Source organism: Sebastes umbrosus, chromosome 3, assembly GCF_015220745.1.
Source record: "Sebastes umbrosus isolate fSebUmb1 chromosome 3, fSebUmb1.pri, whole genome shotgun sequence".
Classification (NCBI taxonomy): domain Eukaryota; kingdom Metazoa; phylum Chordata; class Actinopteri; order Perciformes; family Sebastidae; genus Sebastes; species Sebastes umbrosus.
In genome coordinates, this window is record NC_051271.1 from 35,201,182 (window position 1) to 35,228,176 (window position 26,995).

At 40.9% G+C, this 26,995-nt stretch overlaps 1 protein-coding gene across 9 annotated transcripts in view; it reads right to left on the reverse strand.

Moving 5' to 3' along the window:
• Positions 1 to 26,995, reverse strand: part of LOC119485982 (teneurin-3) — a 387,301-nt gene that overhangs the window by 215,150 nt on the left and 145,156 nt on the right. The window contains exon 1 of one of the 9 annotated variants that reach the window (XM_037765853.1): positions 14,569 to 14,835. The exons of the other annotated variants lie outside the window; for them this stretch is intronic. The gene's annotated coding sequence lies outside the window, so the exon portion shown is untranslated. Of the gene's footprint in view, positions 1 to 14,568; positions 14,836 to 26,995 lie in introns of those variants that run through there. 9 annotated transcript variants of the gene reach the window in all.

The following is a 26,995-nucleotide window of genomic DNA, read 5'->3' on the forward strand; positions in this document are numbered from 1 at the left end:
CATCGTCTTGTCTGTTAACTCTCTCTCATCCCGTGTGTGTGAAATATGACTCCTGCTACTCCGAGCTGAGACTCCGTAAGGAGCCGACACATTCTAAGTCAGTTTGGAGTGTACGTAGTCCGACTATCTATTGATAACACGGCGCTGATACGCCAAAATGAACAATATGGGTGTTATTTCTGTTAAAAAAAAAAAGCAAAACGACGGTAGGTACGTAATGTAATCAGTGTGTGCCCGACCACAGTGTTACACCGGTAACACCGACTACTGCGACACGCCTAGTAGGGGTAGGGACTGGAATCGAGAATAATTTTTGAACAGTTTAAAATGACTTCGGGACGGCTGAAATTATTTTTTGGGACAGTCCCGGGATGGTGGTGAAAAAAAGTGAGTAGAGCATTGCCAGTATGTACTCTTTTTCCACCCAACAATTTATCAATAATTTATAAAAAATGGGATGGATAAGAGAAATCAATAAGAGGAATCGACAATGTAATTGGTGTTTGCAAGGCACTAGCACTGCGACGGCTATGGGTTCCATTCCCTTTGTGGCTAAAAGGGCAGGGCAAGACATTTTGCAAACTATAGCCCAGGGCTACTGTGGTCCTGAAATAACCCTCCACAGTCAGGCTGGGTGTTCAGAGTGAAGAGTCCAGTTGGCTCAGGGTTGTGTAGCTGTAGCTGTGGGCTAGCTGCTCACAGTAGCCCATGGGAAGGCTGAGAAAAAGATGAGCTTAAAATGAAGCCAATTTAGCCTGGAACCAAAGTACAATCAATCATGTGCTGCATGAGCGTGTACGTAGAGTTGGTGCAGCTTCATTTTTCTTCATTTACTGTATGAAAATGTTGAAATAAAGACATTTCCCCTCATGAGGCAACTCAACTAATCATTCAACACATGCGTCAGCCGTGCTTCAAAACCAACGTGGTACCAGCTGCATTTCAGGCCAACTCTTTATAGTTTGGTCTCAGTTCTTATCATTTTGTAGTCCTGTGTGGAATGTGTGCAGAAATATTTCATATTAAACAATGGCGGTGAAGCAGGATATGATTCCATCCATCCCCTGAGAAACAAAAGCCACTTTCACACATGCACCATTTACTCTTAATTTGACAGCATTTTGCCATTAAGTGGTCATAAGTGAATATGAAGCCAATGCCACGACGGCAGTAAATTAGTTACGGCAGTTTGACTGCTCAAGATGTAGTAAAATTGGTGCTAAGCTCCCCACTGGCATACTCTGCATTACATTAAGCTCTGATGCTACGGAAGTTTCCTGCAGCAATTGGTAGTGGCATGTGAACGGTCACATTGCATTACAATGATGTTAACTTGTGGCTTTTGTGAACGACAGAAGCTCCCACCTTAATGGATCTAAAAAGTGTGACATGTAGATGGAACGTGTGCATAAAAGAGCTTCTTTCTACACCTGCCATTTTGCATTAAAGTTCAATAATCAAATCCACCAAAGAGAGGGTAAAGTGTAGCAATTTCTACCCCGGTGAGGAACACAGCAGGAGCCGATGCAACCGCCCAATAATATACAGTGTAATGCTACTTTTTTTCTCAAGTGAAAAATCTCCTGCATAGCAATCACTATCACTACCACTTAATCCACCCACACATACAACTCATAAGTAACACCTTCATGCTCCTTCTCTCAGGGCTGTCAAAGAGTATTCTACTAAATTCTGGAAAGATGAAAGGAACTCCTAGAATGAACATGAATGGGTGATAAGATCTAGCAACAGTGGTCATTTGTTTTACGATAGCTGTGGTAGTGAAGCTTCAATTCTAGCAGCTCTAAATAATCTTTTTCTAAATCCCTCCCTCTCCTCCTACCGTCGTCATCATCCAAAATGGCATCTGATAAACTGATTCACTTCATTCATACGTTGCCCAGCACATCGACAAACAAAGTAAAGAATATGTGGAATTTAAAGGTATAGATTGTGGCTTTCTCCCATGCAATGTTGTTGTCATTGTTAACTTTAACTCAAATAAGTAAGTTACTCCGAGTCTTCCTAACTGTACTCATGTTGTCGCTGTAGTTCCTATTTGGCTCGCGCAGCACAGGAAATGGATCGGCTGCATTGAAAGAAAAACAGTCTGTAATAAATATAAAATATACAGAGTTTTTGGTCAAGTTTTTATTTTTATCACTACATTTTAGTCTTATTTCGTCAAAAATATTGCTTTTTGATATAGTTACAGTTAGTGTTTAATGACGTCGGCGGTGTCTCGTCATCATATCGTCACAGAACAAAATGTTTTTGAAGAACATATTTAGTTCTAGTTTTGTTAATGAAATTAACCCATGTTACTGTTATGACATTTCTTCAGGTGGTCAGACGTAGTAGTTATTTATCCAACGAAAAAAAGGAATCAGTGAGAAGAGAGATAGAGGGAACTGCAGAGAGAAATGAATAAAGAAGAGGGAGACGGGGAGAAGAGTGGATGGGAAAGTAAGATTGATTCATGTCAAGGGAAAAAGCAAACACACTTGCTCAGAGAGACATGAACTCAGATAAACATGCAGATAAATAATGTAGAGATACACAAATGTATTTACACGTGTTCTTCCACCCACAGGTCAGGTGTTAGATTAGAATCTCTCATCGTCTCTTCTCTCACTCCACCCACCAGGAAGTGGCGGCTCTGTGTTTTGGTGTGTGTGAAAATGTGCCGTCACATACGTGTGTGTGTGTTCAGCTATCACCACGACGATCCGTTTTGTGGTGAAAGAACCACAACACTGCGTTATCAAAACCACACATGTCAGTACAGGTCACACACAACACACACACACACACACAACACTTCCTGTAAGTTGACCCCATGGCCTGTTGGGATGATGGCGACCTTGCCTTGCCCCTGACATGACTAAACAAAAGAGATGGAGAGAGGGAGGGGGAGGGGTAAAGGAGAAGGAGGGAGTGGTAGGAGGGGGTAACCATAACCAGGGCATTGGGTTAAGTGTGTGTGTGTTCTTTGTTTGCAGTTGCTTCCGCAGATTTGTCTTTTCTGTCTACTTTAATAGATTAATTTCTAAACTCAAACTCAGCTCATCGCTTTCTCTGATATATATATGTATATATATATATATACATATATATATGTTAGGGCTGTCAATCAATTAAAATATTTAATCATCATCATATTTCATATTTTTATCTGTTCAAAATGTACTTTAAAGGGAGATTTGTCAAGTATTTAATACTATTATCAACATAGTAAGTATGCTTGCCTTATGCAAATGTGTGTATATATTTATTATTGGAAATTAATCAACAACACAAAACAATGACATATATTGTCCAGAAACCCTCACAGATACTGCATTTAGCATAAAGAAATATGCTCAAATCATAACATGGCAAACTGCAGCCCAACAGACAACAACAGCTGTCAGTGTGTCAGTGTGCTGACTTGACTATGACTTGCCCCAAAACATGTGCATGTGATTATCATAAAGTGGGCATGTCTGTAAAGGGGAGACTCGTGGGTACCCATGGAACCCATTTTCATTCACCTATCTGGAGGTCAGAGGTCAAGGGGACCCCTTTGAAAATGGCCATGACAGTTTTTTTCTTGCTAAAATTTAGCGCAAGTTTGGAGCGTTATTCAGCCTCCTTCGCGACAAGCTAGTGTGACATGGTTGGTACCGATTGATTCTTTAGGTTTCATATGATACCAGTATCTTCACTTTAGCTTCAGTTAACTTACAACCTAAAAATCATTGCATTTATGTGTTATAGAAATGATTGGCGTTATTTTTGCATTAACTTTGACAGCCCTAATGATTTCCCTATATATCACCTTCCCTCTCCTGGTTCGCTCTCATTCACTTACCTCACTATCCCCCCATCCCTCTACCTCTCCACTCGAGTGTGTGTTAGTCTCTCTCTCTGTGTGTATGTGCAACTGCATAAATAGAAGCAGCACATGTTCATATTGTCTCTCTCACACATCATCCTGATTGAAGCGTCCGTGTGTGCATGCTTTTCTTGGAATACAATGATATTCCAGTCATCATTTCCTATTGTTTTTTGTCCTCACTCTGCCCCTTCATCCTCACACATTGTTATATAGTTGATTAAACTACTACAGCAATGTGTGTTTGGGATTAAAAGCAACACTACAGATGCTATGCACAATTTCCTGTGAAGACCTATTGTGAAGTATAGCAGTGTGGATTATTGTATTGTAGTCACCGGTGGTAAACGTAGTGCAGGGTATAGGAGGTGCTGCTGTCGCTCCGAGCACACTGTTTCATTCAGCTGAGAGCTTTGGCATCCCATTTTCTACTCAAGGGAGGTACTGAATAAGCTTATGTAATGTGAATAAAATGAAATAAAAAGCGCTCAATTCAAATAGGAATGAATATAGTATGTGGTCATCAGTCAGTAGCAAAAAGCCTTAGGAAACACAAACATGCGCACCACAGGATTTAAGACTGTTACTAAGCTGCTACATGTCCACCCATCCATCTATCTGTCAGAAGACAGCAATGTCCCAAATATAAGCCCCAGAGTGTTTGTGTAAAATAATCTCAAATGCTACCAGAAACTATAACATCCTTAAAAACAGACACAAAACATAACTTGCTGTGAAATCATCCATAATCATCGTCATAATAAGAATAATAATCAACACTCAAACACTGTTTCTAACTGTAGCTCAAGTGGCATGTTAAGCCTCTCTCACTGTAGATCAGTTCACTCAAAATATATTTAAATGAACGATACAAATGAGTCGCCAGTTGCTCGATATGTTTGGCTTCATCATAAAACGGAGAGGGGGAATGGCTCCCTGCAGGACGCTTAACAGCAGAGCAGATGAAACACACTGCTGCGGTCCAACAACAATAGAAATAGAGACACACTCACACGCACAGGCAAGCAGCAGGCACAGGTAAACACACACACATTCCTTCTATAATCAACACACACACACACACCCACACACACACACACACCACCTCCAGGTGCTCATGGTTCATTTTACCATCACATCGTCTGTCTTCATTTCCCACAGCAGCTAGATAAGACCTGAAAGGAGCCAGCCAGTGGGACAAGGGTCCTGTGTGTGTGTGTGTGTGTGTGTGTGTGTGTGCATTGTAGAAGTTACTATCTCTCAGTGCTACTCTGGAATGTTACCAGTTTTTTTACCCACAATTACCCACTATCTTTCTCCTTCACTGTCATTACTCTCCCTAGTTTCTGTAATATTAGTAATAATAATATTATTATAGGGGTGTAACGATTCATCTACTACATCGATGTATTGATTTATATTCCTACGATCCAACTACATCGATAGGTACTCGGCAAGTTGTCTTTCACGGGAGTCGTTTATCGATATAAAATCGATTTGAAACGAAAATATCGATCGTATCGATACTAAGGATTTGCACCTTGTATTTAAGGACGACAAATGTTATATGAAAGTGTTTTATAGCACTTTTATTAGTAAAGAAATGTTAAATGTTACTCCAGTTCACTCTCAAGACATGCGCCAGCTTGCCAGCTCTGCCATCCATGGCTCGCCTGCAGACGAACGGCACACTGAACTCCTCGCTCTCTCACCCGGTAGCGGAGCCGGTCGGCAGAGTTTCAGGCGCTATCAATCCACTTGATGAGGGTGGCTTCACCTACAGGCGCTTTCCCCGTGTGCTGTCGTTTTTTCATTCAGAGAAAATGACTTTCCTTTCCCCGTCATTATAGCAATGTGCACGCAGCATCGGCTTCACGTATGCTCTACTGTTTATATTGAAAATGAGGACAGAAGCAGCAGGTTGAACCACTGTTCATTTAACTTGAATAGAAGTTGGTTTATTATATTTTTTGTTAAATATTGCACTGCTTTGTATCTTGAGAACTGAATCAGCAGGTCCTGCAGTTGTACTTTTTATTAGTTTCTAATAAAAGGTGTATTTGCCATTAATCGTTGTTTACTTGTTTATATCCATGATTAATTTATCCCTGATTCCCTTACAAGAAAAACTTTGAGGAATCCTGAACTGTACTGTCCAGTATCAGATATTTATTTCACAGTCACACTGACTGAATTTTTGGAAAAGAAAGTTACTGTATCGATTTCAAATCATTGAATCGTATCGTATCGCTCTAGATGAGCCAAACATCGCCCTTGAATCGTATCGGACCCATGGATATCGTATCGTATCGTATCGTATCGTATCGTATCGTATCGTATCGTTACACCCCTAGAATATTAACTTAAGAAATCTATTTTTGGACATCCGTTCTGTTTGGTTTGTTCATCATTTACACAAGACAATACACACTGATTTTGATTTTAGATATGACGTTATTTTTCAGGGTGTAACTGGTGTTAATGGTGTGTGGCAAACACTGGTATTAATTATTAAAATGGGACAGTCCCTGAGTGGTGACATATATGTATTTATTGGTTCACTCTTCTAAGGAAATTACAGTGAACCAGGAGATTCACCTCAGGTCCACTCTGACATTTGTGTGCTTCTCTTGTTCTTCGGTAGCGTTCCGTCCTGCCGTGCCTCGTGATGGCTACAACGGGGCTGTCATGACGTAACGGAGCCCCTGTAATTGCAGCTGACAGTGATCCAGTGAGTGCAGCTCTTTGTATAAAAAAGGCTTTGTAATCACAGACACGGTCAGCGTTTATCTAAGGTATAGTACACGATTTATATTGTGGAGGTCACACAGGAATTCTCCATGCAGGAGAGGAATCCTGGAGACTATTTGAGGGAAAAAAGGGGGATTACAAGTGTGAAGACATGTAGGAAATGGGGAGAGGAGCGGAGCAAGGAGGAAGACGAGAGGTTGAGAGAGAGAGGGAGGACAACAGAGACCGAGAGAGAGGATGAAGAGGAGGTGTGTTTGCAAACCATCTGGACTCAGTCTCTGATAAGAAACACTTAGTCAGCGAGCACCTCATCGCTCAGCCCGCTCCCTCTCTTTTTGCTCTCGGCCTTGTGTAAACTGGTCTGAATCTTCCGGCTCTCTTTTTTTTTTTTTTTGCTCCCTTCACTGATATCATGTTGTTCTACAGGATGTGATAAAGTGGAAATGAGTGATACGACTGAATGACAACGATAAGACTTAATGTGAGAAAAGTGGAGAAAAAAGAAAGGTCAAGAGCTCTAGTGGCTCAGACTGAGCTAGGATTGTAATTTAGTAAAGGAAAGTCAGAAATGGCCTGGAGAGAAAATCAGCAAGATGATCTCCATCCATAAAAGGTTGCTCTTTACATCATTCATGTCACACACTGTCTACGGTGGGCAAATTGATTCAGCAATTCAGTAGCCAATTACATGAAACATGTCTCCTCAATTGCACATGCACAACTCATTACTCTCATATATATGGTTTTATATAAGCACTACAGACAGACTGGCAACCCACAATTGGACAGAATATGCCATTTAATTTAAATGTATTATTATTATTATTATTATTATTATATTATAATTGAAAGCATCAGTTGTTGTAGAGGTCCAATATTGTAAAAAGTGAGATTTCCAGTGTCTTGTTTTATTATAAAGCAGGTGCTATATAAATACTGTGAAAGTATCAAAACGCTAAAATCCACAGAGAAACGCACACATACGATTTTCAGAAACTGTTCCTTTAAATGAGCCGCTCAGGACTTCCGTAACGTTGTGATGTCACAACTACACAGTCACCGGTAGAAGTGCCGCTAAACTCCCCAGACTGCTGTGGCACCGTGAAGACGGATTTCAAAGTTGTTGTTTTTTTTTGTTTTTGTTTTTTTACATTAAAGTATGTAAACATGTTCTAGTGGAAACCCAAAATACAAGTATGAACCTGGAAAGGAGCATGAAATGTCCCCTTTAATACTTCTGACATGTTTTATAACAACAATATGTGGGAGAGGGAGTGGTAAAAGCAAAGCGGTTCTAAAGCACTGAAGCGATTAGTGAATTCATTGATAAGTCGATTGTTAGAAAATTAATTGGCAACAGTTTTATTCAGCGATTATCCATTTAACTGAAGTTGTGTAATTTTGAGTTTTATACTGAGGAATAAGGAAAATAATCATTATAAGCAGGCCTAGTTTTTTTTCTGTTACTACATCTTCATACTTTTACATGATAATTTGTTCATTATAGAGTAGATGTGACATCATATTCCCCAGGAAGTACATTCTACTATTGCAACTAAACTGCAGCACAAGAAAAATGTTAATATAATGTCATATGATGATACATTAACTGTGCATACTTTAGATCAAACTGTTAAAAGTATACTGGATTTTTTCTACAGCAGAAAGAGGCCTAAATAGTTCTCTTAACTGACGCCAATGTTAAGTAATAGTGTAATGTAGTAATACTGTATGTGTAAAATACTTCAGATGACAGATGGTCCTGACACGCACCACCTTCCACAATATGATTCATAATAATGTGGACGCTTTAACTGCGTCTTTTGATTTGTCTTCACTACTGAAATGAGAAGCAGAATGCTCGTTTTTTTTTCAATTTGTTCTCTTGAATAAGTGATGAGGAGGGATGGTGCCGTGCTCTCTCACGGGGAGCTGTCTGACAAACACACATACAGTACACTTTCAGAGATGTATGAGGTACATCACACACCAATGTTCCTGCTCCAAAGCCACACACACACACCCCCATACGCTTATATGATGAATGAACTATAAATGCCCTTGTATGTCATGAAAAATAATAAAACAAGGTAAAATATGGTCAAAATAATATAAATGAGCTAGACCTGTGTGCCGCCCCGAGTGAGTGTTGTGTGTGAACTATTGTAAATCCTCGTGTCTGTTCAAGTATGCATAGCTAAAGAATAATGTTACACAACATATCACTGTGCATGTGCATGTGCATGTGCATGTGCATGTGCATGTGTGTACTGGTCCAGAACACTTTAAGAATAATTGAAACTTTTTTATTTTCTGAGTAATAGCCCCATCTAGAGTAATGCAGTCCATCAGGAAAATTACTACAAACGCACACACACACATACACACATATGTGCTGAACTATATTTACAAGGGCAGAGCCCATGACTCCCATTCATTCCTTAAGTCCTGTTTCAAAGTGACGTCCTTCCTCTGATGACTTTCATCATCTTTCTAGCTTTGAAACATAAATACACACACGCACGAAGGCACATGCATGCACACACACACACATGCTCTCAGGCCCCTATATCGCAGACACCCAATCTATCTCACACATCACTCTCAAAGGCCTTGTTGCTAGGAGATAGCGCTCTATTTGTGGAGAGAGCGACAGAGAGACATAGAGCAAAATATATGTGCGTGTGTGTGCGTGTGTGTGTGTGTATGCGTGCATGTGTGTGTGTGTGTGTGTGGTGGGGGGGGGACAGGGGGAGATAAACGAAAGAAAAGTGCAGGGATGAGAAATTGAGGAGATAGGAGAGTCAAGTTCCTTTAAAGTAGGATGAATCTCTCAAGACTCTCTCTCTCTTTCACTCACACACACAGTTACACACACACACACACACACTCACTGGCAGCCTGTCTCTCAAACATGGACCAGAAACACAACACTTGGACAATGTGTGTGTTCCTGCAACCCACGCTTGGTCGCTCATGTGAATGTGTACATACCCGTACAGCAACGTAAATGCCAGTGTGTGTGTGTGTGTTCCTCCAACTGCAGCAGTGGTGGGATCCAGCAGGTCAAATATAATGGTTGGCTGGTCACATTGTCTGCCCCAGCAGTCAGTCCTTTACACACACACACGAACACACACACACACACACACACACACACACACAAACACACACATGTGCGCACACACACACACACACACACACACTGTCTCCTAATCTGCGATTACATTTATTACAACCTGATAAAACCTGCAGTGGAAGAACCTCCTCTTCTGAAACACTGTGAGCAACAACATCAAGTCCAAATGTGCATGCACCGTCTTCGCATCGTCGTCCTTCTGAGAACAACAAACATCGAGGAAACACCAAATTCCATAAAAGATCCAATAAAAAGTGACACTTCACTTCCATATAGGGATACCCAATATTTTTACTGATAACTGATAATGAACAGCTGTTACTGAGAAGTATATTCAAGCTGCAGTAGCACATGGGTCTAGTTTCCATTCGTGGTAACGCTATTGTAACCGCTAAAACGGAGCGTTGAAAATATGAGAGAAATGTGCTCCCTTCAAGCAAAATAGAATGATTTAGAAATGCACAGGAAGTTAGATCTATACATTCAAAACTGGCTAGTACTGTAGTTGCCCTTAAAAGGAAATAGTCTTTTAGATCTGATGTACTCGTGGATCATCCACATCAAATGTACCCAATTGATCCCAATACTGAAATGTATAAGCAGTTATTGTGATGTATGACAGTTATTACTACCTGTGTATTTAGAAGCATCATGAGCAAACCCACTGCCAATTGAAAGCAAGCTGCTCAGTTCAGTCCATTACTAAAAAATAAAAATACCATTAATTCACAGCTTCACATCCATTCAAATTAAGTTTCCTTGTTTCCACAGTATAATTAGAAAGTATTACTCAGTTGTCATAATAGCGAGTCGTTGACTGTACCGTAATAAAATCCCTTTTCTATCAAGCTGTGACTATAATCATTAGGAACTCATACTAGTTTTATAATGAGGCCTTAAGTAAGGTTGCTCCTTAATCATACAGATCAAAACTTCATAAATGTGCTGCTGCTGTATACTAACTTTACCAAAATTATACTTTTTTTGTAGTTCCATTGCACCGGTGGAATGCAGCAGGCAGCCGTCTGTGCTGCTTGACTGACTGCATTTTCTCTCACAGTGGTTGGTCTGAAACTCAGTCCGCCTAATCCACTAAAACATTCCAGAGAAGCAGATAAAAAGCCCAAATATGTGCACACGAGAAACACCTTGATAAGCATTTCAAATAGTAAAATATAAGTAATAACATGGACAAGGACTTTTGACAAAAACTCTGCCACTTTCTTATATTATTCTAAGCCACACACATGCGCCCCTACATTATCAACAACCACTTTAATACTCTCCTACTACGTTGTGACATCTTCACAGCATCTGCACCTGTCTTTTGCTTTCTGCTCAGACACATTTTTAGCTACCACCTAATTCACACACCATCCTTCTCAGAGACATGTGAGCAAATAGAAGCAAATTGCAGAATTATCATTTGACCTTTTGTGCAGAATGGTCTATGAATTCGATATGAAAAGGGATATATAATTTTAAAGCCCCTCTATCTCACTCTGACGTCTTATCAGTCCTAATAGGTCCACTGGAATCTTAATCAGGAACACATGTTCTTCTCTCTCTACCACCATCTCTGCCCTCCTTTTCTTTATACGATCTGTCCATCCACAGGCGTTTTCGAGATTTTTTTTTTCCCCCTCTCTCACGGTGACAGTTTAATTCCTTTAATCCATCACTTACTTCCTCTTTTGCCTCGCACATTTTTTAGGAGCGTCTCAAAATTTATGTTTCTAATTGAAAAGGTAACAGTGGTGGGGAGGGGAGAGGAAGAGGGAGAGGGGGGTAGTAAGAGGAGAAGACTGGAAGAGAGAAAAGAGAGAGAGAGAGACACACGCACACACACAGAGAGAAAGTAATGGAATGCAAATCTCTGTGTCTGGAAGCGATTAAGCAAAAAAAGCTAAAGCCCGTCTTCTCTTTCTGTGCTTGAGCAGCAGCACACAGTCCAGCCACCCTAACCCTCACCTCACCACACACACACACACACACACACACACACACACACACACATACACGCACACATACATCAACATGCACTTCACAATACTCAATGCTAAAAGCAGAAGCGTTAAATTGTCAGATAGTCACATTAGATGAGCTGATGCTTTCCTGGGTTAACCCTCCTTTTAACTGGGTTAAATACAGTTTAGCCACTTCTGTAAAGGTAACACACACAGCAAGGTATAAACTAATTCCCTTTTGAAATTCATTGTTATTCTTTCCATTCAGTTGTGGAAAAAAATGTTTTTTTCTTTTTATCATGTTTTTCATTACACATCAGATAGCAGGATTTGTGTTTACTTTTGTGCTGCAGATCATATGTAATATATATATATATATATATATATATATATATATATATTTGTAAAAATACATATGGTATTTTTTAATGGAATATATCAATATTACAAAATATTATTACTGTATATTTGTGTTTTACTTGAAGAATGTGAAGATTGAAGAGAAGGAATGTGTGCCTAATAAATAAAGTTAGAATATAGTGTCACCGTGTCACTAAGTTCATGCTAAAAACTGAGCGCCAAAGCAGTGGGCCGACCTGTCTTCATCTTCAGCTACTGTAGAGCACAGCTTCTCAATTGTTTTTTTCAGCCAAGGACCGCTTAACAAGATAGAGACTATACCTACGGGACCACCCTCATGTACTGTATGTCCCTTAAAATAATTTGACTTGGAATAATTTGTAACCTATCTTTTCACAAGTCTATAGTCTTAGTTATGCAAAAGAACAACACAAGAGAAATGGATTAGAAAAATATTAAACATTGCAGATTTTAAGCGTTATAGTTTTGTTAGATTAACATGTAATCTATGAACTAATATAAATTAAACATTTTAAATATTATTTGTTGAATTATGAAGCAGCCTTTTGTAAAAAAAAAAGGCTTGTAATATATATATATATATATATATATATCATCATAATTTAAATGGACGGATCTGAAAACTTTTCACGGACCCCCTGGCAGAGTGCCCACTTTGAGAACCCCTGAGCTAGAGGTAAAAGAAAGAGCAAAGAAAAGTGAGGTGAGGTGTTATATAAAGTGTGATAACTTCAAAGTAATCCTGGTCTGCGAAATTAAATAATAATATTGAGGTTGTAGTTAATCCTTTGATTTACAGTCTAAAACTCAAACACGTGCATGAATGTTATAAATAGTATAAATAAAGTATAAATTCAGACCTCATAGTTTATGTCAAATTAAAGTTGATTGAGAATACATATAATAATAATTAAGTTATTAATGACGTTATTTTCAAAACAAATTAATAAAAGTGCTGGCTACGTCATAGTTCACAGTCCATTAATAATAATAATAAATACTATTATTATTATTATATTCTTGTCTAACGTAGTCCATTCTATCTGCAGGGTAGATTTGACGTTTAAAGGGAACGTTTCGGTTTGATACGTCCATCCTCGACATCAAGCACTGAACTAATGTAAGTTGTTATTGGGCCTTTGAAATAAAATATACCGTCAACCGATGGCTGATAGCTGTCGACCTTATGTCGATCATCGACTGGACATAATTCTTAACCTTCCTCTTTCTTCACCACCTCATCACAAACCGTGACAGTGTATGACTAACAGCACGGCAGGTAACGCGTCTACCCTGGATGAGGAGGAGGAAAAAAAAAAAAAGCTGAAAAAAAAGAGATGGAACACTGGTCACGAGGAGACATCTAGGGGCCGAAACATCTTGAGTAACTTTGCCAACAACTATGACTGACAGCAGTTTGTCCTGAATGTTTCTCATTATGTCCTCCACATTGATTGCTACCCTAATTAAGGTAATATTCCCCATCTCCATTCCCTTTGAATATTGCCCCTCTACGTAATGGCCTCAAAATCAAAACCAGACCTTGAGGCTAATGCTTACTTTATGATTAACCACTGAAATATTTATACATGTGTGTGTCACTGTGTGTGTGTGTGTGTGTGTGTTTGTGCCGTAAGAGGACTGTAGCACAGAGATGTACAAGATAATTGATTGGCAGCCTTTGCTACTTACTAAAGGAGAAGCTGGCAGTGATTTAGATGAATATGAGCTGAAATACTGAATGGTTGGCGTGTGGACTATAAGTGACTGAGTGAGTGAGTGCAAAAAAAAATAAAGAAAGAAAGAAATAAAATGACTGCTTGCTTGCTTGGCTGACTGACTGGCTGTCGGCTTACTGACTAACTTGCCGCTTGATTTAACCTTACAGTCTTTTAGTTCGGAAAGTGTGACTCCAGCCAAGACTCTGGGAAAAAAGGGGAAAAGGGACCAAACGAGAGAGTACAAAGGAGGCAGAGGATGTAGAGAAAATATATACCAGGGCGAAAATAAAGGAATAACAGACAGATGAGAACGAGGGAAGAGAGAAGAAAAATAAATGGAAGATAAAATACACAGTTGGCTTGGCTCAGATGCAAAGACGGGTTTTCCCCTCTCCCTCTCTCTGTTGCCACTTTCTCACCAAATCAAACCATGAGGCCCCAGTCTGGCACTCTTTTAACACACACACACACACACACACACACACACGCACACACACACACACAAACTCAAACACACACACGCACACACACACACACTGATTGACTGTGAGTTTACATTCAGTCAGTGAATTCACACAATGAGAGGCAATTGACTAGAGACCAAGCAATTTCCCAAGGCATGCGGACACACACTGACACAACACACACACACACACACACACACACACACGCCACATTGTGTGGGCTTGAAGAAAAGAAAAGAAAAAATGAAAATGAATTCAGTTCATCTACCTTGTCTGTGTGAGTACTCCAGTGTCGCCCGGCTTAAAGGGTTAATGCTCCCAAAAAGCACATAGGATCCTTTCAGGCACGCATGAACACTCTGAGTCGTCCTGCTCGCTGAGGGTGAAAAAAAAATAATAATACACCTCCGTCTCTGTCTTTTCCCCTCGCTTCTTCCTCTCTCTTCTTTGGCAAAGATATAAAAAGCACAAGCCCCGTTTTCTGAGGGGTTGTTCGCTCGCCTCTCTCTCTCGCTCTCTCTATCTGTGGGACTGCCTCAGTCTTTTTCTCTCACTTCTTGTTTTCATCCAGCCCTCTGCACTCCAAGTGAGGGATGGAGAATGAAAAAACACTCCTTGCTTTTCCCTCCTCTTTTTTCTCTTCTCTGCCAGTTAAAAGAAAATGCAGAATTCTCTTCCTTTATTCTCTACTCCGGTTGCTTTCTCTCTGTCTCTCTGCCTGCTGCTGCTTCTCTTACAGAGAGAGTGTGTGAGAGTGTGTGTGTGTGTGTGTGTGAGCACCGTCTCCTCGCCTGCCTCTGCCACCTCTGCTGTGTGTGTCTCTGTCTGCCTCCCTCTCTCTCTCTCTCTCTCTCTCTCTCTCCCTCTCTCTCTCTCCCTCCCTGCTCCTGTAAGTTTGAAGCTCTCTTTCTGGTTGAGCGAGGAGGGAGGCGGAGCCATGAGGCCAGAAGGGAGCGGAGGCAAGAATGGGATTGGCTGACACAGAGGATGGGGGGGAGTGAGATAGAGAGGGAGAGAGAGAGAAAGAGGGGGAGAGAAGTGGAGGGAGGGAGGGGCGGGATTTCAGCATTTGGAGGTTGGAGGTGTAGATGTGTGGAAGGAGAGAGAGGGAGAGGAGGAGGAGGAGGGCCGGGGAGAGAGGCACTCCCTCTCTCTCTGCATTCTTTTGCTCTGATCTCCCCGATTTCCCGACCACATATGTATTCATAGCACAGAAACTACACCTCTCAGCCGCTCACACATGATCTCTCTCTTTCTCTCACTCTCATACACTCATACATACTCATATGCACACCCACATTTATGTTTGTGTGTGTGTGTAGTTAGGTTTTGAGGCAGCTGTATAAACCAAAGGTACTGAGAGAGAAAGAGAGGGGGGGTGACTAGGCTTAACTAAAAGGAACTGGGCAGCAGACAAACAGGCAGAAATGTGTTATCCAAGGACACACACACACACATGCGTTGATAGACACACACACCCACTCCATATTTTTTTTTTCATTATTCTGGAAATGTATTGCAATTGGAATTGGAATTTTGACAATTTGATTTAATACAACTACTTAATCTAAAAGAATAATTATAGTCCTATATTCTGTCAAGTGTTTGAGCAGATGTGTGTGTGCATGTGTGTTTTAAGAACAACGGTGATGCAAAAAAGCAAAGCAGAGCTGCGTGACGTGTTTGTGGGAGTCGGTGTATGTGTTCCTGAGTCGACAGTGCCTGCTGCAGCTCTGTGTGTTTCTGTGAGAAGATATGAATACCATTAACCTATAATTTTTATTACCTTTTATTTACCTTTATCATACAATTTATATATATATATTTGTTATAATTTAATATTATATATTATTTTATTATCTTAGCAATATCTTTATTATTAATTTTAGATTTATTAAATGTATTGCAATAATACAGTATATTACATCACAGTACAAATATTACAGCTGCATATCTAAACTGATGTTAAATCTGGTTTATTCAAATTGTATTTAAATTATTTCTGTTGTTCTAAATATGTATCCATTTGTTTATTTTCTTTTACTTTGGTTTAATTTGGTATTTAATATTTCTTTCTCTGATGTCCTAAATCTTTTTTTTTTTATGAATACAAGTGTAAGTATAGAACAGGTGTAAATTTAACAGAAGCTTAAAGCTGCATACATTTTTTTAAGTACAAATGAAACTAAGAAATAAATACATATTTGGTTTTAAATACAACTATATTACACCAAAACAGTATAGAGAGCAGTCTGTCCTGTTATTCAACATGGTGATCTTCATATTCTTCATATCTATGGTAACATATTACCCAACCTTTAAAATAAATAAATCACACTCCTTAGAGTTTAGTCTGTACAGTGCTGTTAGTCCTTTTAGTAATATCTCTGTAACAAGGGACTGAGGATATCGCTTGGAAGGGAATTGACATTCATTCCATTATTTCACACATGGGCAGCCTCTCACTGTGCTATCCTGCACACACACACAAGCATGACCACACGCGAACGGGAACAAGTGCCTCTAACGTTTTATAGAACACTTAAATGTCCTCTGTTCCTGTTCTCCAAAGAGAGGATCGACGGAACAACATGAGCTCAGTTCGGATGACTTTACTGCACAAGAGACGGAGCATAATGCCACCAGAGGATAAGGGGATGATCACACAGAGAGCATCGATGCAGACACATCCGCTTCAACAACGCTGAGGCGGGCTGAGTTTAGTGAAAAGGCTCGGCGGGTGTGTTGTTCTCTGGACCAGCTGTGACATTGACGAGCAATGCAACTCCATGTCTAGCCCCAGAAAAGTCAAGAATATCTTACCTTTTAAGGGTTTGCAGGTGTTATTCGATGTAGTCTATATGAGCAGAACAATGCAGAGGAAAAGGTGGGGTGGGGGATTTATGTAGTCCAACGTATCCTCACACAACAGTTCGTATGATATCTTATGAAAAGTTATTTGTTTGTTTTTTGTGCGTTTTCCTACGAATGTTCAGCGACAATAGCGATCAGTGCGCCAGCGCAAGCCCCTACAGTGCATAACTACTTAGATTTAGGATTTTGGTTTGGGTTCAAATAACTAAAGAAGTGGTGTTATTTAAGTACGGAAGTTACGTGACAAATCAACGTTGACTTCTGGTTTCACATAGGACACCAACAGCGGTCTCCTAGACTAAAGTCCTGTGTTTGTTTGACCCATCTATCTATGAATTATACTGCATTATGTGTAAGTACGATCAGTGCATGAGAACAGCCTGTGTAGTCTTGTGGTAGCAGTGTGTTCAGTCTAAAACTTGCATCAAGATGGCTGCTGCAACGTCCTCTGCAGCTTTGTTTCCATTACTGGTTTATAACCTCCGTCCAGGTCCCATGCAGGGAAGCTGAGCTCTGTGTTTGCTATGGAAGCAGAACGACTGTGTGTGCCATACACCTGGGTTACAGTATGAGCCCTTTTGTGGAGCGTGTAATGAGCCAGGCTTTACCATGAAACTCAAGAAACCCATGTGCTTTTCATGCATACTGCACACTGTAAACGGCAGTGTTTCAGTGGCACATTTTCTACTGTCTGTAGATTCAGCAAATCCAAATTGGATGGTTTGACACAACCTTGGTCACAACACCAATGGAACCAGTCGCTGTTGCTGCAATTGTGCACATTATAGACTTGGAAACCTTATGACTCATACATGGAGTTGAGTTGAGTTAGGTGTCCCCTTAAACTCAATCTGAAACTGTTTGTATAGAAAATGTAAAAATATAAATACATTTTTTTTAAAAGGAGGATAAAACAGTTTATGACAAAACGTCTAAGCTTCAAGACTCTGAGTGGGCATTTCCCTTGGCATCAGTTGACTGACAAGTGAGAGTGGGCGCCTCGAAGTGCTGTCAACTTTTGTTGTGTGCTTCTGTCTGGAGAAGCAAATTCACATAGCATTAGTTTTTAACTACCAGTAAGTTAAGTCATGTATCCGTTTACAATATATGTGAAGACCCATCGTGCTGTGGAAAGGAGGTTACGTTAGCTTCTTTAAATGATCCACTTGTGGTTGATAGAAAAATCAGTGTGCTGAGGTTACAACTTCAGAACCCCAGCTGGTTAACTTGAGTGGTTGCTCACACAGATGTTGCACCAAGTGCCTATGTCACAGTTGGTAACAAAAGTTCATGCCCCCCTGGAGAACAATTGGGTTGGATATCGGTACTTGATACCTTATAAGTACCAAGTAGAATTGAAACTTCTACTGTGAAACGATACCTGCATTTGATATTTTTTTGTGCCCAAATCTATAAGACATGACTATTTGTATGGTTTTGCTCATAGCCAATCACTGCAAGCGTTCTTAGATTTAATGCAATGTGTGATTGGCCCAATACCGCAGGAGCTACAACCCATATGAGTCTATGGTGTGGTGAAGTCGAGCATGGTGTATTTGACGGAGTTGGCAGGTCAGCAAAGCGAGATACCACCAAAACGTTCAAAATGATGGCTACACTACACGCCTGTGGCGTCTGATAAAAAATAAATGTGGTGGCGATAGCGTTTTACACAACTGAATGCTTCCATTCACATGATGGATATCGAATTAAGTAGAAACAAAAAGGTATCAATTGAAGTACTCTATTGGTATCGGCATCACTTTAAGGGTACTGGTATCATAGTTTTTAAACAATACCCAACCCTGGGGAACAAACAACGAACAAACGATGAAAAGGAAAGCATGAGATGAATGTGTAAATATACAGAAAATACATACATGATGAGATACGAGGGAAGAAGGAGAGCAGAGATGCGTGTTTTATTTCCTGCCATTCAATTAAGCCGGTCCTTTTTATGATTTAATTTCACTCTGAAATGTAAGATTAATAATCGTGTGCCCAAAGAACTGATTTAGTCATGACACACACAACCGTACACACGGCCTAAATATTTTATTAACCTATACATCATCATCATCATCATTATCATCATCATCATCATCATCACACATACGCACACAAGCTAATGACATAAGCATCATCTCCCATAGAGGTTAATGGAGTATGGATTTTGGAATAGAGGCCACTGGCAAGGAGATGAAGATATTAAGTGTAGGGTTATCTTTAATCCTTAATGCCACTGTTTTCATTACATATTTCCTTGGTATATACAATCATTATCTATCTTTGCACGTATGTAGGTATATTGTTAATGCTTCCATGCACCCACCATGCGTGTAAATTGTTGTCGGTGGCAGGTAAAATCGTCAGGCCATCAGCAACTGTTGCGGCCATGAAAAACACCCAACATAAAGACGCGTTTAGTGAGGTCAGCGTATGATTGGATAGGTTTACAAAATGTAAAAGTCACTCACAACTCATAGATAAATGCAACGCTGTTGGCCATAGAACCTTATCTGTTTTGCTTGACAGTCGAAGTTCATGCCCACTCATTACTGTATCAACTTCACTAGCTACCTCACATGTCAATTTCGTCTGGAAGTCTGTCACGTTATCACAACAAATTCCAACTTCTATGATGAATTTACCCGGCTTGGAAATACGGGAGAGCTGCGGGGAGCTCGGCTCCCCTGAAAGCCTCATTTGAGAAAAATGTAGGGGGAGTTCTAAAATATCCTCCTTTTTGGTGCCACTGTTTCTTTCTGTATAAATTTATATTTTTCTGTATATGTGTTTCAAACTTGGTTATGCTATTTTTGTAGGGTACGTGGACGTGGCCAGCTATGAGGTCATTATTTCCTATAAAGCCCACTGTCTCTCTGTGTCCGAATGACGTGAAACTGCTTGAAACTGACAGCTTTCAATAAGACAGCTATCTGTGTGGGAGAGACTAAATGCCCTTGTCGGGCATGCATATGCCTTCCGTGAACACCCACCTCTACTCTGCCTCTGATTGAAATTAAAAGACAAGTTATTGCTAAGGTGGTGAAGATGTGCTGGGTGAGGTGGCTGGAGAAGGAAGAGCGTGTGTGGCAGCCACCACAGAAAAACTATGAAAACTAAAATGGTACTTGGTGATAATAAGAACAGTAGAAGATATTATTAACAACAATTGACGCTCTGTTCTGCAAATCTTTAACTCCATTTGACGTTATTTTAGATTTCTACAACTAGTGATGATACTTTCATCAGTTAGCCTAGTTACCGTGGTTGAGGTGAACAGGACTCAGTATATTTATGCTTAACATCAGGGAAAGTCAAGTCAGACTGAGTCCTGCCACCTGCCACGTCTTTGCATCATCCTGGCATTTCATCAGCTGCGGTGTGCTCCACAGTTGACCACGAGTGTCAGCAGCATACAGTCCTCTCCTCTGTGCTCCGGGGGTGGGGAGTGTGATGGTGAGACAGCACTGATGAAATATTGGGCAGAATTTGATTTGAGATTTGAGTTGGTTTATATCCTTTACAAGTGAAAGGTGCTTATGGAATAGTTATGGCTCAAACCGGGACCTTTGAGTGTACCGCACGTTCATGCACGCACGTGCACATGCTAATATGCACGCATCATAGGCATTTTCATCAGGATGGCTAACTTGGCGAACATGTGGCGCATTTGAGCACTGAGTGGAATCAGACAGAACGCATTATTAAAGGGGGGTGCATTAGAGGCTGTGAGTGACATAATGACTTATCACATTCACTACTTTCTCCCCCTTTAATCACAGGACTATCAGCATCATGATGCATTGGCAGTCTGGGAGTCCTGTAGAGAGTTTTCCTCAGAGGAAACGTATTGTTTTCTGGGAAATAATTTTTCAACTTTAGTTTTGAACCCGAAAAATCTCTATCATATCACGTTGCTGGCCACAACCTCAGGCTATTATAATAAACATTGTGGAGCTCAGAGGACATTTTGTCTAGGCTGGAGACACCGGGTGAAAGACCGACAGGAACGGACGGTCCTGAGGGACTTATAAGCGTAGCGAAATGCCTGTTGATGCGCACTGAAAGTAACCAGCACATCTGCCGTGACCGTGCGTAATTGTGGCTTGACCGCGTGGAACATCACTCTCTATTGCAGCGGTGCGCTGTGCTGCCTCTCTGTATACTTATCTCATGCGCACAAATTAATTAATAAGTGGAACATGATAAACGTCTATGTAAGTAGAATATTGTTATGTAGTGAAAACTGGGAGTGTTCTACAGATATTTGTCGGGACTCGGGACACCCAGCTTGAAAACCGGGACAGTCCCGGAAACAACGGGACGTCTGGTCACCGTACACCAGCACAAATAACACCACTGGTTTGAATGTTTATGATAAAGTGGATCTATAAGTAACGTGTGAGTGAAATCAAATGTGTGAGAGGCATCATTATACGTATAATGATTTAATTTCTAGAATCTGGCTTCGATGTGTATAAATGCAGTAAAGAAGCTCCATTAAAAGAACAGATTCTGGACATCACTGATTTCTATACTCTGGCTAGGCCCTGGTAGGGTGTTGACACAGTTTGATGCACATGTTCTAAGAGTAGCATAGCTGCTTTAGGGAATGGCTCAGGCCAGTGTGTGGTTGAAGGAAAAGAAAGAGATGGTGGATGTGTCAGAGCAGACAGGTGTTGAAGAAATTAACTGTAAAGTTGTAAAGTTGGTAGTAAATGTACAGCGTAGGATTCAGTTTGTCCATGAGTAAACGCCGCAGCTCCTCAAGACCCTCGTAAAGTTCCCATGTCTTGCTTCCCAACTGCCGGGTAAAGTGAAGCGGATTAACGCCAAAGTGAGCATCAACCTCGGGCCTGGAGGCAAAACAGTCTCCCCTCCGCTTCCTGACCACAGAGACTGATAAAAAACAACAACATTGCAACAGTGTAATATTTTTCACTGAGTCTCCGTGCTGTTGTTTCATAAATATAAGTGCAACTTCCGTGATTGGTTGATGCCTTTATTTACGGTGCAAGAGCTCAGAAAATGTACCTTGTTCCGAAAAAAAGAAAGAAAATGTTGCGTTTTCGCCACATAATATTTGTGTTCTCTGTGAAAATATGAATGACAAAAACAACAGTTTGAAAAAATATGTGTGTGTTTAGGCTTTTAGTCTAACCACCGCTGATGGAACATTTTCATTGGTCAAATAGAAAACTCATATTTACACAACACTTCTTTTGCAGCTGTCATTTCACAGTCACATCATTTTATTTGTATCGCATTAGAAAAGCTGTGTGGAAACGGCAAAATTTGATAAAACGTCCTCAATTGCGAATGTTTTTACGTTCGCTTGAGGTGGTTTATGCCTTTGTCGAAAAAGAGTTAATATACCAAATGGATTATGGAAACGCCTTTGTCGAATAAATTCTGATGTGGCGAACATTTAACTCACATGACTGATCAGCTGTTTCCACCGTTGGCTTCTTCCCTGTTATTCCCGTAACGTGTGAATGCTTGTCTTCGTCTCTGGACAGCATCAAACACGGCCAATACTAAATGACGAGAAAGAACCCTGTCCAATTGAAACAAATTCCTACACAACCTCTACTTCTTCTACTCTGTATGGTGGATTAAAGTCATGCGTATAGCCTATAGCGCCAACTTCTGACCAAACTGTTGTAGCCGAGTTTATTCGCTTCAAACCAGTTGATGGAAAATTGTCTAATTTTGCTCGACAATTGAATGGAAGCACAGCTAATGTAGATATTTAAATCTCCTCTAACGAAAATCCCCGATGTTACTGATTCATATGCATTTCCAGTTCCACATACTTTCCAACAGCACTGGGTTGCTATAGTACTTATTACTAATACTGCCACTTCACACTGGAAAACAACAGCCACAGTCTCTGTGATCAAGAATTTCTAGATATGCAGATATGTTTTGCTCATTGCACAGTCTTAACAGATGTTTTACATACGCGTTGTCAGTTCTGTTTGTATTTTTTTCTTCTATAATATAATAACGTTACTGTATGTTTGACTTCACATGTCGGACCAATGGAAACTAAATTATTTCACCTTTCTGTGAGGTGTTTTACTCGTTGTGTGTTCCCTAAAGTCCATCGAAACTGACTGAGTGTCCTTGATTTTCTGCTTCACAGTCCCTGTCTCAAAAGGAAGAATCTCTCAAGGAGAAGGGATTACATTTGAATCTCATACATTTCAGAATGTTTTCCCACATTGAATACCAACTTCAGTGAGAAAAAAACATGCTCTTCCATTTACCTATTTTATATCACAATTCCCTGTGGAAAAGGAGAATGCTGGAGAGAGAGAGAGAGAGAGAGAGAGAGGGGTTTGGAGCTGTGGGGATTTTCTTTTTCCTCAATCGCAACTCCTTCCAGCAGCGAGGCTTTTCTAACACCAGTGTATTTGCTGGTGCCCCCCCACTGACACACACAATATAGACTCTATAGGCCTTCAGAGTGTGTGTGGTGGGTGTGTGTGTGATCGATGGAGAGAGAGAGAGAGGGGGAGTGGTGTGTGTGTGTGTGTGTGTGTGTGTGTGTGTGTGTGTTTCAGTGCAAGTTCAGCTGTTCCCGCCATTTAAATGTGTGTATGTGTGTAGGAGCGTGTGTGATACGGGTCCCTAAGCTCTTTCATTTCATTCTATGGGACCCCCACTGGGCAAGTTCACAACCTTAGAGAGAGAGAAGGCAAGAGAGAGATGGAAATGAAAGAGTAGTGTGAAAGGAAAACGGGGGAGAGGGAGACAGAGAGAGAGAGAAAGACAGAGGGTGGCTTAAACAAGCCAACTGGTGAATTAAAGAGGGAAAAAAACGCAATGAGGCGAGAACTCTAAACCAGCAGAAGGGAGGGAAAAGAGAGGAAAAGAAAAGAGAGACTTCTCCTTTTTCGTAATCCTTCATTCAGTATGTGGGGATTTGAGTCGATGGTGAGATAACGTAGCGTAACTCCCTCTCACTGTGGTGGTGGTGGTGGTGTGTGTGTGTATGTGTGTGTGAGCATGTGTGTGTGTGTATCAGCTACTATGAGTTCGGACATTTCAGCCTCCTGGCCAGACTACAAAATAACAGTAATCATCTTGACCAGTGCACCCTGTAGCTGTGTGTGTGGGCAAGAAAGGGCAGCCTACATGTGTGTATGTGTGCACACATTACCCTGTCAACCTCTGCGCAGCCCATTCTAAATAACAGTGATGACTAAGATCATATGGGGGGGCGGACTAAACCATTTAGGATAAATGATGGCGACCTGCTGTTTTATCCACCTGTGGTTTAAACACAACATACTATAACACACACACACACACACACACTGAGAGCACACAGCACAAACCCACACAGATTACTACCTTTTGATGGAAATATGCCATATTGATGGTCACACAAAGATGTTTTGGTTGGGCACACACACACACAGAACCTCTTCAAATGGCTCCAAGCTGATGAATAACTGGGTGATAAAAACGGGATACACACACCCTCTCTGACTCATTGGGTGTGTGTGACAGAGACCCTTGCATGTCACTCTCAGCCAGCATAGTGTAAGCAGAGCAGTGCACGTGTGTGTGTGTGTATAGGGCCACTTCCTTTAATAAGTTACAAAGTTTCATTGACTTAGGTCCCAAAAAACCTCACAGGTTTAGCTTTGTGACGGTGATCTGTCAGTTAAAATACAATGATTGGCTTCTCTGTGATAAAGTGAGAGAGGGGTAAGGTTTGCAATTGGAATTATGCCTTTATAAAGCTATATAATTCCAGTTATACTACACGTAGCTCAAGTCAAGCAATCTGATTGGTTCGTGATATAACACGGTTATGCACTTTTAGTATCGCTCTGCGTCTGATAAAAAACATTACACCCAGGGTCTGCAACCTGCGGCTCTGGAGCCGCATGCGGTTCTTTAGCCCCTCTCCAGTGGCTCCCTGTGGCTTTGACAAATAATTATATAGAAATGAATAATAGTTTTTTTTTTTTTCAATTTTAATTAATCATTGTTGTAGGCCTAAAGTGATTCTTACATTCTCCAATTGCAAAAATGTGTACCCTATATTAAGGATGCACCGATACCAATGGGCCGATACCCAAAGTCCAGGTATCGCTATCGGTATCAGGACTGAAAAAGTGGGATTGGTGCATCCCTAGCCTTTACACTGAATAATAAAATAAGTTTTAACATTTCAGTAAACTAAACTGTGTGTCATAGCCTACGTACGTCTACGGCCCGTCACTTATCCTCTGATTTTGCCAATCCTCAATAGCGTTGGTTAGTTTTGAGTTTACCTAGCTACAGTAGGTTTCCAAATCGCCAAAAAAAGAAAATTCTTAGAGGAAAATGGAGAATTAAATAGTGCGTGGACAGATTTGTTTGCTTTCTGTGGCGAGAAATTAGCAAACAACAAAAAAAAGTAACTGAAAGACATTTCCAGGACAGACACACTGGAAACTCCTGCTGAAAAGAGCTTCCAGCCAAATCTCCTCAAGACGATTCTTCAATGTCCTGCCTCTTGTTGGCACTCGGGTCCTCTCTGCATTAAACTTAATAGGCGGTGTTACCTTCATTATAATGCTCAAGTACGTTTTATAGCTCCAGACAGATTTTCTTATTTATTTTTTGGCCAAAAATTGCTCTTTTGATAGTAAAGGTTGCTGACCCCTGGGTTAGACCAATGTGTTGATATGGTTGCTTAGCGACAGGGTCAAGGGAGTATCACTTCTGCCAACACGGAACAGGTTACAGACACAAAGTAAGAAAGTTAGCTACCAAAACCTGCTGCAAAATGGAAACATTTCTGGTTAGCTGCTACGGAGGAGTGGATTGAGTCGTGCCCATCTCCAGAAAAAAAAATCCAGCTGCTAAACAACATGCAGAGCTACGGAAAGACGAGGTTCCCCAGCGTTGCCCAGCATATGAAAGCAAGCAGGAACGCAGCAGAATCACACTAACCGCTGCCTCCGCATCACCACGACTTAGAAACAGTCTAATGCGGGATACCAGAGAGATTATTGGCCGTAAATGGCCACAAGGGTGAGGAAACCTCTCCCCAGAGCTTTCGGCAGCCGAAACTCAGGGACTGGAGAAAGTGGAGCAACATCCTCGCCACACCAAGCAACACACCTCCACCTAACAAGAAGAGGCAAGTCGAGTGCAAGCAGTTATCAAAGTCATCCTACTGACGCTGGACAGTTTCTCAGTGGTTGCACAATAAATGCCCCCCCATCCATGACAACCCAAGTTTTTTTTTCTCAGGCGAGTGATACTGAAAGTGCAAAGGAATTATACGTCATAGCCGTGGTATGTGGTTATTAAATCACAGCTATAAACCAATCAGATTGCTTGATTTAAGTTACCTGTTAAGCTGGCTGTATATATGTATATACTATAGAGTCCACACCACACACAGACACATGCACACGCACGCACACTCACACTCTTAAGGCTGTGTTCCATCAAATTGTGTCCTAGGAAATGACCAGTGATCCAACACTAACAAGCTGTGTGTGTGTGTTTGTGTGCGTGTGTGTGTGTGTGTGTATGTGTGTGTGTGTGTGTGTGTGTGTGTGTGTGTGTGTGTGTGTGTGTGTGTGTGCGTGCGTGCGTGCGTGCGTGCGTGCGTGCGTGCGTGCGTGCGTGCGTGCGTGCGTGCGTGCGTGCGATTGTATATCCATGTTAGACAGAGGAGCTTGAAGGAGCACTGATAATTTATGGCTTCTTTCTTTATTCACAGGAGAAAATGAAATAATGAAAGAATAGAGAGAGAGGAAATGCCGGGGACAGTGAGAGATAAAGATGATGTACTGTAT